Genomic DNA, 14128 nt, shown 5'->3' on the forward strand with positions numbered 1-14128 from the left:
GACTTTTGGCAAAGTCGGCTTTCATGAAACCCGACCCGAACCCTGTGTGGGGTCGGCCATGAAGTCGGCGATCTTCTGAATCTGGTATCGGAATTCCGATCCCGAGTTCCGATATGTTTGCAATATCGGAAATCGGTATCGGAATCCATATTTAAGTATAAAATAAAGAATTAAAATAAAAATATCGCTATACTCACCCTCTGACGCTCCCTGGTACTAACCGGCAGCCTTTCTTCCTTCGAATCAGCGCTTGCAGGACCTTGCGGTGACGTCGCGGCTTGTGATTGGTCGCGCGACCGCCCATGTGACCACTCGCGCGACCAATCACAAGCCGCGACGTCACCGCAAGGTCTGGAAGCGCTGATTCTTAGGCAGGAAGGCTGCCGGAAAGAAGCAGGGCGCGTCCGAGGGTGAGTATATATCTAATAGGAATATACTCACCCTCGGACGCGCCCTGCTTCTTTCCGGCAGCCTTCCTTCCTAAGAATCAGCGCTTGCAGGACCTTGCGGTGACGTCGCGGCTTGTGATTGGTCGTGCGAACGGTCACATGGGCGGTCGCGCGACCAATCACAAGCCGCGACGTCACCGCAAGGTCCTGCAAGCGCTGATTCGAAGGAAAGAAGGTTCCCGGTTAGTACCAGGGCGCGTCCAAGGGTGAGTATAGAGATATTTTTTATTTTATTTCTTTATTTTACACTTAAATATGGATCGCAGGGCCTGAAGGAGAGTTTCCTCTCCTTCAGACCCTGGGAACCATTGGAAACCCAATGCTCTGCATTGGGTTTCGAGTTTTGGCCGACCCCGACCCCGACTTTTTTATAGGATGGGCCGATTTCACTCGACCCGACTTTTGAAAAAGTCGGGTTTCGTGAAACCCGACCCGATCCTATAAAAGTAAAAGTCGCTCAACCCTAGTGATGTATATTCATGTAAGTACCCCTATAAAAATGCTTGCGGCTCTTGGGGTTGATTCAGTATGGCAAAGCGGCACTTGGATGAAAAAATGTCATGTAACCCTGTCATATATTCGCATGCCTGAATTTGTATATAATACATATTATCAATGTTGATCATAAATCAATTGCAATGTGCAGGCTATGCTGCTGGAAAATAAGACAGTGTCTGTGGCAGTGGATGATGCACAACTCTGCATCGTTAAGGCTAGCAAAAAGTTAGGAACCCACTGAGAGGTTCACAGTGACATGGCAGCGGGGTGCATACAGTCTGATCAGAATGTTAAACTACAAACTTCATGTTCAGTTTTGTAAAATTTTTTTGGCATTAGATCAATGTACAATTTTTTATGTGCGGTCCATGTCTTTCTATGGTATATGGCATCGTCTGTCCCCTAAATTTTTTGTTTCACTTTAGCAAGCAAGCATCCCATTAGGCCCAGGCATTTTTCTTTAGAAGAAGACTGTAAGAGAGGTTCCGCATATTTTTGCTCTCAGGTCACAGTCTGAGAACATGCGGAAGGTGAGGTTTTTTAAACTCATTTCACTGAGTGTTTGAGTTGTGTGGTGGTCATTGTTACTCTGGTGGTAACCTGGAGTCATGGAGACTCAGCCTTGCAGAAAAGATGCTGAGAGGCACTAGGTCGGCCACCCTTCCGATGCAGTATAACTTTAGCAGTGGTTGGTACATGGCACTGCACCTTTAAGGTTAGTAAAATATTATGGACCCACTGAGAGGTCCACTGGCAGTGGGGTTCATATAGTTTGATAAGAATGTAAATTAAGAACTTCATGTTTAGCTTTGTAAATATTTCTCAACTGGCATTAGATCAATGTATGATTTTTCAATATTCAGTCCTTGTCTTTCACTACAGCTATGGTATATGCTGTTGGAAAATAAGGCTGATATATCCTGCCACACAAAGACTAGGAACTACCTCACTCTATCAGCACATATAACAGCATCAAATGCTTATGTGTGGAGAGAAAACTGACAAACAAGATGAATAACTCTCAAGCTGTCCTCCTTGTCCTCTTTCTGGTAACCAGTCCACATCTGCAGATGTGCCTTGTCATTGTTATCAGATCCATAATCATCGTCATATTCTGCTTTTTGTCTTATTGAATCATCAGTTCTCATTCTATGTACTAAAGGGACACATATTGTATCCTCCAATTACCTGGAAATTGTACTTGTACATGTCCAGATTCATCACAATTGATACTGAACCAACTGGATTGTATTGCCGTTTGTGAAAGAGGCTTCAAGGAGTGCATAGCGTAACAACTCCTTCACATCATGAATTGGGATTCATGACCAAATACACAATACCTTGCAAAAGATGTACCTTTTGTAGATGTTACTTTTATGTAACCAAAAACACAATTCATATGTTGCCAAAAAGTCATTAATCGTTGATGCCCATTTTTTATGCTTCATGCTGTTCCTTTATATGAAATGAAATTTCAAAGTCCAACCACTGTGGTACAGTGGGCCTTGCAAATAAAACTTATCAGGCATGCATGAGAACTGCCACTGAGGAAGGCAATGTGACCCTACATTGTATTCCAACCAACCCACGTGAAAATATGAATGCTCTTTCCAAACCATCTTGCAAAACCAATAGGAAAATATCTATCCTTATTTCATTCAAGTAAACCCCATGCTTCATAAGTACATCCTTACTATCCCCTCTCTAACTCAATATGTCTTACAACTAAACCGCCCATAGCCTGAATGTGTTTAGAAATTCTAACATAGAGCAATATTCTAGTCGTTTTAACCGCTGCTAAGCACCTAGCCACAGACCAATAGATCCTGGGCACTGTGTCTGACCAAGCAAAGGAAGCATTCTCAAAGAAATCCTTAAATCTTGAAAAATCCTGTTTCATCAAAGCCAACAAATGTCCTACCTTTATCTTGCACAAGTTATTACCGCCTGCATGCATAAGTATAACGTTACCTTCAAACCGACGGCTACATAGTACGACCATCAGGAGAACCTGTGTCCATTGAAGGCCTCTAACCCCAAAAAACTGAAAGTAGAGAATTGCCAAAATTAAGCCATCGGGAACGGATGGATGCCTGCTTTCCTATCTGGCCAGAAAATGAACAAATGTCCTTTAATAAATGCAGCTTTGAAATAGGAAAAAGTTAAGATCCATAAAAGACCGTTGGGAAAAAATGCCATATTGCAATCCTTTATCAATTACAGACATAAGGGAAACATCCAAAGAAAAAATGACAAATCACAAGATCGGGTGTATGTAACTTCTAAAACAATCAGATTTCCACCTACCTTGTACGTTTATCTCCACAGGGTGACATTCCACATGCATCTGCAGTGGTAGCTGCCCTGATAAAGAACAATGTGTTGCAGTTTCCGAGGGTGCTAATCCCAATTCGCTAATACCCTATTTAAAAAACACTGTAAAGTGATAACAAGTCAACGGTGCATTATACTGGTGCAGCAGAAAAATTCTACCTTCACCTCTACCTCTCAACTATGCCTTAACTATTTTAACTGGGCAGAATTCCGACTACAAGTCGTTTACTGACAACCATGTGCCTCTTCTTAAAACATCCGTTTTCGATCTTATAACACAGATCTTTAACATTCTTCCACAAATAACCACATTTTTAAACAAAAGACCCTTTGTTTCATTTTTTTGTATGCAGAACTAGCTTCCCAATCATTAATGCTCCAAAAAATGCCAAAAAGAAAACTGCTTTAAATAATGCTACTTCATCCACATTCCTACATACAACCAACGGTATCCGCGTTAATCTAACCAATAATTGATAGTTGTCTAAAGCCACCATCTCTTTACGCCAATCTTTCACTACCTGTTTCACTGTAAATACTTTAGTTACGTCTTTCTTCTCACGTAATTTCAGAAGAAATGCTACACCCGCTAAACACCATACTCGCTGACGCACCTGTATGTCTAAATTCTATCATATAATCTTACCCATAGCAATTCCGCTGCATCCTCACATATGATACCCTTTGCGTATGTCATCCAATCTTTCCACGCTTTTGCATGTCCTTACCATGTTTCCGCTGTGTTGTCCATCTAGCAACAAATATTTTTGTTGCTACTATTTTTGCCCCACAATTCCAATGCTGCTACTATTGGGAATAACTCAAATACTGTCATGTTTCTGGTTAGACCCGCCTCCATCCAATACTGCTGCCATTGCCCCCTACATCACCGATTAACAAAAACTGCTGCAAATCCATCACTTCCAGTTGCATCAGTAAACAGACTACGGTAATCACTAGACACCTCCTCCTCTTGAAATAGTGTCCTGCCACTAAAAGTATGTAGAAATTCTTTTCAAACCATTAGATCATCCCTCATGTTCTGTGTCACCCTGATGAAATGGTGAGGTGGCAAAATACCTCTGGTTGCTTAAGATAATTTCCTGGTAAAAACTTTACCTAAGGGAATCACTTTGCATGCAAAAATCAACTGACCTAACAAAACCTGTAACTGATGTAAATTTACATTCTTAGCACTAATGACTTGAACCACACTATGTTGCAATTTCTTGACTTTATATATCAGCAACCTGAAAACTATTTGATCTGTATCAATCTCTATACCTAAAACGTTAAACATTTCACTGGCCCCTCAGTTTTTTTTTCTGACAGAGGTACACCCAACACTCTCATCAATCAATGAAAAGTATGCAACAAATACTGACAGGTGTTTGTACATAGACATAAAGTATCAATACCAATAAAATCACTAAAATATTAGGTACACAAATATTATATAAGTAGAATTACATGTGAAGGACACAGGGCAAAGAAAGGAGGGTCTGGAGGACAACACTACAATGGAAGTATATGACCGGCAGGACCAAGTTTTTGAACATACCAAACCAAAAATAATAGTGTGCTTGGACCATTAAGAGGCAAACAGTACAGTGGATAGTTCAAAATTGATGTTTACCCATTTTGGTCATAGTGTTGTCACCAGACTGCCAGCCCCTATGCGTGTTTTGCGTAGGCTTCTTCGGGGGGCTCTAGTGTTGTCCTCCAGACCCCTCTTTCTTTGCCCTGTGTCCTCCATATGTAATTCTACTTATATAATATTTGTGTACCTAATATTTTAGTGATTTTATTGCAATTGATACTTTATGTCTATGTACAAATAAACAATTTTTTATATATTTTAAAGACAGTTCTCACGACTCCAATTGTTCTAAATTTTCTTTTTTATGGAAGTTTTTCTGTCCCAATCATTTCTGACATGGTCAGAGATTGTATATATTGAATATTGCTCTGATTGAATCCATGATGATGAAGATAAACCTTTCTCCAATTTCAGTAACCTTTCTAGAAAACAACTTAACATCTCAAAGAAAAACAAGAAATAGAACACCCCATTGGCAGGCACATGTCCACAAACTATTCACCTTCCAAATGACAATTTATCAAATGGAAACATTCAACATGTATTGGCAAAAGCCTGAATGACGCTTCTATGTCCAATTTTGCTAATAAAGCTCCTCTACCTGCTTTTCTTGACCAAGAAAATCACCCTGTGAAAAGACATGTGCTTTACCCTCACGTCTTCCTTTCATAGTCTATCATTGAAGGATAATCCCAGCGGGAATCAGACATGACGAAAGCGATACTTGCCTGACCCCTTTTTAGTCACTAAACCAAGAGGAGATACTATCAAATTTTCGAAAGGAGGGACTCTGAAAGGTCCCGTCATCCTGCCAAATACCACCTCCTTCATCATTTTTCTCTAACTAACTCAATTTGATCCTGAACAAATTTTAAATTTGAACCAAACAATGATACTGCTGAGCACTAAAAGGTATCTGGAACCCTTCACAAAACCTCTTGTAAAGCACCCTTGCTTATTCCTTCTTGGGATATCGCTATAGCCAGTACAGAAGAATTTCCATTTTCACTAGCATTCTCACTTGCACTGGCAGCGCTCATTCTGGTGTTCTGCTTTTGTCTACGGAAACTCCACAATGCTGCATGTGCTCCCTGTTGGCATATGCAACAGATTAGGACTTATTATAAGTGAAAGGAGGAATTTATACTAACCAGACAGCAGATGGCGATAGTGTGTCAAGTCATATACTTGCTGTAATGTGGGGAGGGAAGCTCTCAGTGGTTGGTTGTTTTCTTACTTTCGGTTTTGTTTTTCTTCATGAATGTGTTGTCTTCAGTGCACGGACTGTGTGACACTGAATTGTATCTCATGTTTATCCAGTATGAAGTAAATACTGTTTACTCAAGATATCTTGCTGATTGAAGCTCTCCTAAGTACAGCGGTGACTGCAAGAAGACGCACTCTGCAACACTCCCCCACATACTGTACATTCATGTTTGATCTTACATGTGGCAAAGAAGCGGCAGTGCCCTTCATTGTATAAACAACAAGTACCACTGGGTCTGGATGATGCTGCCCATTGGAACGGGGCAGTGGAGGAGACGCTAAAGGGAAAGGACCAATGTTGGGGACATGAGGCTAAAATTATTTGGATTTATATGTCCTTTGCTTTTGTTGCCCAATCTACACCCGTCAGCGGAACTCCTCATTGTATTTCCACCATGCTGCCACCCTCCTCCCATGTGTAACTTATGAGCATTAAATATGGTGTCAACATAAGCCAACAATTCTGAACCTTTCTTTGGCTGAAGACAACAAGTCTCGTGAGCCAAAATTAAAAAAGGACTGTAACCAATTACCAATTGTTTTAGCTACTTTAACTTTCCTGTCACTCCTTTCAAAAGAGCCTCCCTTATCGATGGTCACCTGATCAGAATCTAAAAGGGACCAAATATTAATATACTATCCACGTCTAATCTTTTCCCGTTTCCCCAACCAGGTGAGTACTCAGAGGAACTACCCCCAAAAAACTAATCCCTGAAAACTAAGCCTTGAACCATGGAATACACCCCAGACTGAGGAGAAAACTACCCATCCAATATTAAAGGTGGGTTACCTTTCCTACTTTCTTGTTCTAAACCTACTAGAATAGTCTTTAAAGCAGAAACGAAATCCTTGCTTGAATCATATGTGTGAAGTGGTGTGGACGATGCCCGTTGCACGGGACACTCCAGAAAACTCCCGATCCATGTTCCCGATGTTTCACCGACTGGCACGCTGGGTTGTAAATCCCGCTCCATTCTCTGCATATAAACCCCAATTGCTGACTGTGCATAAACTCAAGATCAATGTGCTGCAAAATGATGAGAGACCATGTGCAACTTGTTCCTTCCTTCTTCTGGCGAAGAGGCCAAAGTGACGGACTGAGAAGATGAACGATGGTCAGCTGGTGATATTCTTCTCCCATCATGTTGTCTTCCACCTATGAAGTCCTTGTCTATCACTCAGCCTCTGTGCCTTCTTTCCAACGCCACTGCTGGAACCTGCAAAAGAATTGTCTGAAGACAAAACTGCTTCCAAAAAAATGTCATCTGTACGATGAGAATGGCTAATATCATCTTCATTCCTAACAGATATTTATGTCCTTTTCCTGTAGCAATCAGCCCTATATCTGGATGTGGAGTAAGCCTTATTCTCTTCTGTGTAGCACTCAGATTCCCTGCCTTGTCTATTGATTGTACTATCCCAACCAACAGATAATCGACTTCCCCTTGTTATGTCCTGTCTTCTCATGCTCCTTGATGTGTCTATCTGCAGTTCAGTATCAGTCTGAGGCCCACCAGTAATGGTTAAATGGGCATTTTTGACTGGTCCACCGCAGGAAATCCCGGCACCTCCAGCAATCTGCAGCTCCTTGAGTTGAGGACCTTCTGTATTGCCCTCTTTCAGCTTGGGAGTCACCGCCGGCCCTTATATCTCCCTGATGGAGGTGTGGCCCATTTCCTGAGCTGTGCACTGTCCAGTGCTGTCACCAGTGTGCTCCTGATGTCTTCCGGTCCCCGGCTTCGAACTGGACTCAGGTGCAACGGAGACCTTGTACTCAGTTTCGGATGATCGCGGCGGTAAGTGCTTCCCTGCAGGCTCTGGGTGAGGGGACAATAAGAAACTCTGCAGCCAGACTATGCTTTCCTGGGCAATCCTCTGCCATATCTGCTCTTCCAAGCTGGACATCTTTTTCCTCAGGTAAACTAGATGAATAGCAGTTGGCACCCTTTCTCAGTCTTATAACCCCTTTATACCACACCCCTAAAGGCATAGAGCATCCCCATTATTTTCCTGTACTTTATTTTAACCCCTAAGATTCCAACCAACTCCCTCACAGTCCTATTCCCTTTCATTATTCAGTTCAGGACCTTCTAATCATGTTTGCTCTGTCTCCAAAGAAGATTCAAGGCCAGCGCTATTATTTATGTACTAAAAAGCTGTCCCTTCCAGTTTTAGGCACAAAATGCTAAATTTTATCATCCACATTGTGCTCTGTGCATTTATTTTTAATATAGAAATCACTTTGTTTCTCATTTTTGGTGAAATTAGTGAAATTAAATTTTATTATGCCTGTATTGTGGGTCACTTGGCCCAGTAGCACTCTGTAAGGGATTGGGCCCCTGCTATGGCAGTGCAGAAAGGTCAAATTTGATTTACATTTTTGAACAAAGATTCTTGCAATTCCAAATTTGCTCTTTTCTTTCAAAAAAATGTTTTGCCATATTGTTAATAATTTTTTAGGTGTGTGAATTGGTGTATTGACAAGTTAAAATTTGTTCCCTGTTTGGTGAAGCTTTTGCACAGCGGATGGCTGCCATTCACATGCTGACAGGGGACCACCATCCACAACCTGCAGAGTCTATACTCCCTTGTGTGTACCAGCACTATGCCTACATGAAATAATCAAGACAGCAGCAGCACCAATTAAACAGTATATATTACATGATGGATTAACTTTTTAATTGGCTAGGACACTAGCCTGATGCATGTCAGAAAACAATCATACTTGCACTGTGCGCCATGGACTTCTGACTCAGCAAATTGGACAAGTGGAAAAAAATAGTTATAGTTATACTGTACTGTTGCTTAAATGTGTAGTCTTTTAGGGTATAAAAACATGAATACCTACCTATATATATTTTTTAGTTAATGTGAAGATATATACTTTTTTGATGGCTTGATAAAAAGCCTTTGTATTTGTTTCATCATGGAACACACTGGACAAGTGTAGATGTGCATGGGCATGTAATAGCAATGGCAGTAGCAGAAGCCACACAATATAAAAATATGATGGACAAAGAGATGTCTGTCAGGTGTATGGTCAGCAGTGGCAGCCATGGCAGTAGCACTAAAGTATAGCAGTCATGGGGTTACAGCAATAGAGAAGAGCCAGAAGACCACAGCATCCGATTGCTCCTACTCCTGCATTGAAAAGAAGCACTTCACCTTCTTTTTAAATTGTGTTTACTTCTTTTGTCAGAACAGGGGTTACTTGGCCATGTTTGGAGCTCTGGGAGTCTGAGCTCTCAGCTGAGCTCGGTTAGCCACTTCTATCTCCTATATAATCTAGGTCCTGATTCAAACACATCGTCAGAGCTAGCTTTTGCTGCATGGTTGGGTGGAGAGGTGTTTTGGTGCTTATTATGAGAAGGATTTTGGAGGAGTTATCTGTGACTGTTGCGTGGGTTTGTAAGTGTGACAATTCCCTTCTTTCCTCTTATTTTGGGTTTTCCCCATCCTCCACTCCCTGTTGCATTCCTGTTTTATGTGAATGAATATTTGTATGACTGATATTCTCAGCTACCCTTTATTTGTGTTGCCTTGATTGTTGGGTTGGTGTATTGCAGTACAAGGCAGGTCCCCTATTCCCTTGGTGGGGAAAGGGAACAGATGGAGGGTTGATTCAGGAGATAAGACAATGGTGGTGGCCCCGGCATCTTCACCTTCAGAACTATCCCGGGGAATATGGCAAGCTAGTGTAAAGTACTAGCAGGAAGGTGGGATGCAGTGATGAGCAGGAGGCAGAGCAAGAGTTAACGGGTTTTTTATGTGTAGTTATCACAGCAGTAAATACTCCAGTCAGAGAGTAAGGGGGTGTAAGTATACAGGCCCACAATATGTATACAGCAATAAGGTAACAATAATGGGTTAAAAATGGGTTAACTTATCAGTCTCTGGTTCCTGGATGATGGTGGCTGGAAAATCCCACGATGGCGCTGTAGGGGCCCCAGAAGTCTCTGAGTTAGTAGTCCTGAAGGAAAGTGAAGCACTGTTTCTGTACGGCAGCAAAGTATCCTAGTCTTTCTGTAAGTGGTCTTGTGATCCTGGAACGAGGTGCTGAATGGGGAAAGGTCAGCTGCACAGCTAAGGATGTACAAAGTCCCGAAGTGAAGACCGCAGTCTCACTGCTGAGAACCGCGTGCAATGCCAGATCAGCATTGTAAAGAAAGTCACTAGATGTCAGATGCACAGACTGGTTAGTGCTGTAGGGGTTGGAGGGTAACAGGGAGTCGTTCTCAGGAGAAGCCCAGTCTGTCTGATGAAATGATGCAATGTGGGCCTGTCAGTTGGCGTCGGTCAGTGGAGAGGGAATCAGCCTTCTCCTGCAGCACACACTGGGTACCCACCAAAATCCCCGTTCCCACGTGCTCCGACTCTTTCATATTATACCTGCCCACAACAGTCGGGTGCAAATGTCCACTTGTCAGAAAGTGCTTCCCCTGGCACTAATGGTGACAGGTCCGACAGTTCCGGCCCGGACACGCAAGAGAGACCATTAATCTGGTCCATCTTCCTACACTAGGGCACCCCCAAGTGTTAGGAACAGGGAAGAAGCCCCTAGTATTGGGTCATCCGACAGCTGAGTTAAGACAATAACACTGTAAAACACAGTGGCCAGCCAGAAGATGTGTGATGGGCTTGGCTGTGCAGTAGCAGTGTCAGAAACAGCTGCTACATGGTAGAAAAACATGAAAGAGCAGCAATGTGATATGTGACAGTGCAAGGCCGGCAGCTGTAGTTTCAGTGGTAGCAGTAGAGAATAGCATTGTAAAGACCAATGGGCAGTTAAGGTATGTGTGGTTGGTGTGGCTGTGCAGTGACTGAAGCAGAAGATGTGCTGTAGAAAAATATGACTGGATGAGCAAGGAGATGTCTGGCAGGTGTAGAGGCAGCAAAGGCAGCCTCAGCATTAGCAGTACTACAGTAGGCATGCAGGGAATCAAGCAGAAAAACTAGGTTGAATACATGTGATGGTCAAAAAGGCGAATGCAACACTAACATGCCCGTCATATTGGGGGGCATGAAAGTGTCTCCATTTGAGCAATTTAAACAGGTGTTTCTAAATAGACCTGCAGAACTAAATGATTTAGTGCAATAATTTGTTTGCAGATTATTGCTTAAAGCAGATAAATTCCCTCTGTCCAAAAAGAAAAATGTAAGTACAAATTTCAGGAGTAAAGGTACCGTCACATTTAGCGACGCTGCAGCGATATAGACAACGATGCCGATAGCTGCAGCGTCGCTGTTTAGGTCGTTGTGTGGTCGCTGGAGAGCTGTCACACAGACAGCTCTCCAGCGACGAATGATGCCGAAGTCCCCGGGTAACCAGGGTAAACATTGGGTTACTAAGCGCAGGGCCGCTGTTGTGAATTCTGTTATCGAACTCCCTCCTGTGGTCATGAATGGTACTTCGACGAGTTCTGTCCATGGACTCCCTCTGGTGGCTGTGAGTGGTGCTGCTGCTGCTTCTGAGGTTCCTTCCACAGGTGATTTAGTTTATTCTTTGGCTGGCTGCTCTATTTAACTCCACTCAGATCGTTACTCTATGCCAGCTGGCAATGTTCTTGTACTGGTTCAGTTCGGTCTTGGATCTTTCTGGTGACCTATCTACTCCAGCAGAAGCTAAGTCCCTGCTAGTTTATTATTTGTTCATTGTTTTCTTGTCCAGCTTGCTATCATGATTTTGCCTTGCTAGCTGGAAGCTCTGGGATGCAGAGTGGCACCTCCGCACCGTGAGTCGGTGCGGAGGTCTTTTTGCACACTCTGCGTGGTCTTTTTGTAGTTTTTTGTGCTGACCGCAAAGATACCTTTCCTATCCTCAGTCTGTTTAGTAAGTCTGACCTCCCTTTGTTGAAACCTGTTTCATTTCTGTGTTTGTGACTTTCATCTTAACTCACAGTCAATATATGTGGAGGGCTTCCTTTACCTTTGGGGAATTTCTCTGAGGCAAGGTAGGCTTTATTTTCTATCTCTAGGGCTAGTTAGCTCTTAGGCTGTGAAGAGGCATCTAGGTCGTGTTAGGTACGCTCCACGGCTATTTCTAGTTGTGTGATAGGATTAGGGGTTGCGGTCAGCAGAGCTCCCACTTCCCAGAGCTTGTCCTGTGTAAGTTTAACCATCAGGTCGTTCCGGGTGCTCCTAACCACCAGGTCCATAACAGTACAGCTGGCCCAAAGTATTAATGCATCTCAATAGAGGAATAAGAGAAGTTCTGAGACCATATTTTTTTCTCTGCAGTGTTTTTTGTCTTTCTTTTCCCCTTAACCTCTGGGTGGTTCAGGACACAGGTGTAGATATGGACATTCAAGGTCTGTCCTCTTGTGTGGATCATCTCACTGCAAGGGTACAAAACATTCAAGATTTTGTGTTTCAGAATCCGATGTTAGAGCCTAGAATTCCTATTCCTGATTTGTTTTCTGGGGATAGATCTAGGTTCCTGAATTTCAAAAATAATTGTAAACTGTTTCTTGCTTTGAAACCCCGCTCCTCTGGTGACCCCGTTCAATAAGTAAAAATCATTATTTCTTTATTGCGTGGTGACCCTCAAGACTGGGCATTTTCCCTTGCGCCAGGAGATCCTGCATTGCGTGATGTAGATGCATTTTTTCTGGCGCTTGGATTGCTTTATGATGAACCAAATTCAGTGGATCAGGCAGAGAAAATCTTGCTGGCTTTGCGTCAGGGTCAGGATGAGGCGGAGGTATATTGTCAGAAGTTTAGAAAGTGGTCTGTGCTTACTCAGTGGAATGAGTGTGCCCTGACTGCAATTTTCAGAAAGGGTATTTCTGAAACCTTTAAGGATGTCATGGTGGGATTTCCCACGCCTGCTGGTCTGAATGAGTCTATGTCCTTGGCCATTCAGATCGATCGGCGCTTGCGGGAGCGCAAAGCTGTGCACCATTTGGCGGTATTCTCTGAGCATAGGCCTGAGCCTATGCAATGTGATAGGACTTTGACCAGAGTTGAATGGCAAGAACACAGACGTCGGAATGGGCTGTGTTTTTACTGTGGTGATTCCACTCATGCTATCTCCGATTGTCTTAAGCGCACTAAGCGGTTCGCTAGGTCTGCCACCATTAATACGGTACAGTATAAATTTCTTTTGTCCATTACTCTGATTTGCTCTTTGTCATCCTATTCTGTTATGGCATTTGTGGATTCAGGCGCTGCCCTGAATTTGATGGACTTGGAGTTTGCCAGGCGCTGTGGTTTTTTCTTGGAGCCCTTGCAGTATCCTATTCCATTGAGAGGAATTGATGCTACGCCTTTGGCCAAGAATAAGCCTCAGTACTGGACTCAATTGACCATGTGCATGGCTCCTGCACATCATGAGGATATTCGCTTTTTGGTGTTGCATAATCTGTATGATGTGGTCGTTTTGGGGTTGCCATGGCTACAGGTCCATAATCCAGTTTTGGATTGGAAATCTATGTCTGTGTCCAGCTGGGGTTGTCAAGGGGTACATGGTGATGTTCAATTGTTGTTAATTTCGCCTTCCACTCCTTCTGAAGTCCCTGAATTTTTGTCGGATTACCGGGATGTATTTGATGAGCCCAAATCCAGTGCCCTACCTCCCCATAGGGATTGCGATTGTGCTGTTAATTTGATTCCTGGTAGTAAGTTTCCTAAGGGCCGACTGTTCAATTTATCTGTGCCAGAGCACGCCGCTATGCGGAGTTATATAAAGGAATCCTTGGAGAAAGGTCATATTCGCCCGTCGTTATCACCGTTGGGAGCAGGGTTCTTTTTTGTGGCCATGAAGGATGGTTCTTTGAGACCTTGTATTGATTACCGCCTTCTTAATAAGATCACAGTCAAATTTCAGTACCCTTTGCTGCTGCTGTCTGATTTGTTTGCTCGGATTAAGGGGGCTAGTTGGTTCACCAAGATAGATCTTCGTGGTGCGTATAATCTTGTGCGTATTAAACAGGGCGATGAATGGAAAACAGCATTTAATACGCCCGAGGGCCATTTTGAGTAC

At 43.0% G+C, this 14128-nt stretch overlaps 1 protein-coding gene across 2 annotated transcripts in view; it reads left to right on the forward strand.

Moving 5' to 3' along the window:
- MOXD1 (monooxygenase DBH like 1) overlaps window positions 1-14128 on the forward strand; it is a 240462-nt gene that overhangs the window by 46988 nt on the left and 179346 nt on the right. The window lies entirely within an intron of this gene.

The sequence above is a fragment of the Ranitomeya imitator genome, chromosome 5 (assembly GCF_032444005.1).
Source record: "Ranitomeya imitator isolate aRanImi1 chromosome 5, aRanImi1.pri, whole genome shotgun sequence".
Classification (NCBI taxonomy): Eukaryota; Metazoa; Chordata; class Amphibia; order Anura; family Dendrobatidae; genus Ranitomeya; species Ranitomeya imitator.